The sequence below is a fragment of the Nomascus leucogenys genome, chromosome 2 (assembly GCF_006542625.1).
Source record: "Nomascus leucogenys isolate Asia chromosome 2, Asia_NLE_v1, whole genome shotgun sequence".
In the NCBI taxonomy this organism is placed as follows: Eukaryota; Metazoa; Chordata; class Mammalia; order Primates; family Hylobatidae; genus Nomascus; species Nomascus leucogenys.
The window spans coordinates 101,631,006-101,633,886 of record NC_044382.1 but is presented as its reverse complement, the minus strand read 5'-3'; positions in this window follow the sequence as shown (position 1 = coordinate 101,633,886).

The window sequence follows — 2,881 nt, the reverse complement described above, 5'->3', positions numbered from 1 at the left end:
GGCACTTTAGATCAATATTATTTTGGCTTTCAAGGTTCTGTGATATGAACTCCCCAAAATGCCCAGATTAATGCTTATTCTCATTGTAAAATTTTTTTCTGTTATGCAGCACTTCGATCAAAAAGGATTTTATATACTTATTAACATATTGTATTATAACAACAAAGATGATGCCACTTACAGTTTGCTGAGTGGGAGTAATATTTACATTCTTAATTTAAAATTATTTAAACAGCATATACTATTTGAAGAGAATGGGAGTTTAGGGCTGTACATTATTGCTTTGCTGCATGCAATTGGAACTAAAAAAAAAATGGCAGCCACAGCACTTTATGTCTAAACTGTCATCTGGATGAAGCTCTGGTGTCTGGTTCATTTCCCAAATTGGGTAATTGCAGCCATGAAGAAATACTGAAGTTTCCTCAGTGTCAAGGAGTCAATAATATCATCTTTGTATACAAAGCACAGCCCATAAATGCTAAAATTTCTCTGTGATTTTCTGTGTAATCCTCTTTTCACGAAATGGACTTTTACCCACCAGAGCAAACAAACACTGAACCAGCTCTTCATATATACAGCAAGGGAAAGGCATGTGATTATTTAGCATTTGAGGCTTAGTCGTCATCTGCTTTTCTTTCAACTATTTGTCCAGATTATTTCCTTCATGTTCTCTTAGGCTTTCTTATCAAACAAAACAAAAGCTTTTAAAAAAGCAGCAATACAATTTTATGATAAAAAGAAATTAAAGAAAAACCGAAGAGTAGAAAATTAAAACCATTGAAAAGCCCATCATCCGGAAATAACCATTAGTCTATTCTTGTGTATTTGCTCATATTAATTTATATGTATGTATACAGGTTTATAAAAGTTTTATTTGAATTGTTGATGACCTGCTTTTCTGTTAATAATGTACTATAAACATTTTTTATGTCATCAAATACTCTGTAGCAGTGTAGTTTTTATGGCTTCCTGTATCCCTTTTACAGATGTGCCTGAATACACTCAGCCAATACCCTATTTGTGGTCATTTATGGTGTTTTAAATTTTATTCTGTATAGTACAATGTTGAATATAGGCTGAAGTTTAACATATTCTTAATTTTTCTTCTGATTCTTGCCTTCTTATTCCAATTTTGTGAGTTTATTATGGTGTATGTATATTTGTATATGTAGACGGTTCCTATGTTAGTACTAGCATTCAGCTAGATGGCCATTGATCCATGACCCTGTATATAAAGCTATTGGGGCCAAATATGTTTTCATAATTTAGAATTTTAGCATTAAGAAAGACAGTACAGTGCATATACATCACATTGCCAGTGAGGACTGGGACAGTATCCTGAAATAAAACTTTAAATATTTCTAAAATAAAATATATGACCATTTACACTAAGTGGATAAATGTCGATTTGAGTCAGATTTTGCCACCAAATGCGTTTTGGAGTTACTGTTTGAAAATATTTGGTTTTTAGATCTTTTAGGGTTTTAGGATTGTGGATAAAGTACTGTGAACCTGTAGAACTGATAAAATGCATTTCAAATGCAGAGTGATACATAGAGTCAAGTGATGAAACTATAATGCATTTACATTTTACACTTTCATATTTCAATAAGGCAATATTAAAAATTCTTGGAGGAAAAAAGCTACATAACACCTCTTTTATTTTTTCCTAAACTTGTTTGTAGGAAAGAACACCAAATCTTTTCTGGTCTATATCTAATTGAAATCACAGGAGCTTCTGAGCTTCTTAAACAATTTTTTGTTGTTGCTGTTTGTATTTAACCCTAATCTATTATAGAATTCTGTATAGTACATAAACTTTTCAGATTAGGAATTATGGTATTTAAGGATACTAAGCAAAATATATAAAGATGAATAGCAGGTAGGAGAATAGAAAACCCAACTGAGTGTTATACAGTACTAGCTACCTGACATAGTATAAACAGAACTTACAGGAAGAGCCCCATCCACTGGGGTGGTGGATGGGGCTATCATCATTAACAGGAGGCTCTAACCAGTGGTCACACAAAACTGTGTCTACTGGGGAACCCTGCAGAATATGGGTAGAGGTATGCTCTAGCTGCTGGGGTAATGAACCCAAATAAAAGCCTATAAAAATAATGCAAGACACCCAAGTTGCAGCCCTTTGGAGCATCTGCAGCAGCAGCAGCAATAACATGCAATGAGAAATAGGCTCTGAGTTGCTGCTTCATGGAGCATATCCCCGGTCTAGCCTGCAGCAGAACTAAGCTTTTCAGTCCCAGCAGAAATGAATGGAAATCCTAATATTCCTAGGGATAAAGTGAGGGAAGATCAGATGGGCAAATAATACTTTTTTTTCTTGTAAATATAAGGAATGGGAGGATTAGATCACTGTTTTGTGTGATAGAGATGGCATGGATCTAGAAGTTGCTCACTGTCTCAGAATAATTTGTTGCGAACATCAGAATCTCATCTAAAAGCTTAAAGAGTCTTAAGAAAAAATAAAGGATATTACCACCCAGATATCTTATCTCTTTACGGGGAGAACTTGTTTATTCCCAAATGAAGATTTATGAATCATAGTTAATAAACATAAAAACCTTATCAATACTATTGTAAGTGAAAATATTGCATTTATTAAAGAAAAAAGAATGATGCAAATGTCATTATCTTATTATAATATACTATGCTACAATATACCATGGTTCTATTATATTTAGAATGGACTTTTCATCCATGTGGCTGTGATCAGTTCCTAAAGCAGAGGAATCTGCAGCCTAATGACACATCAGGAATTGATGGAGCCCCAGTGGACAGCTTCCATGAGGTGTGTGGGTGGCAGATGTGAAATCAATTAAAAAAAAGAATAATTTTTGTTGTTGTTGTTGTTCACTGTCAT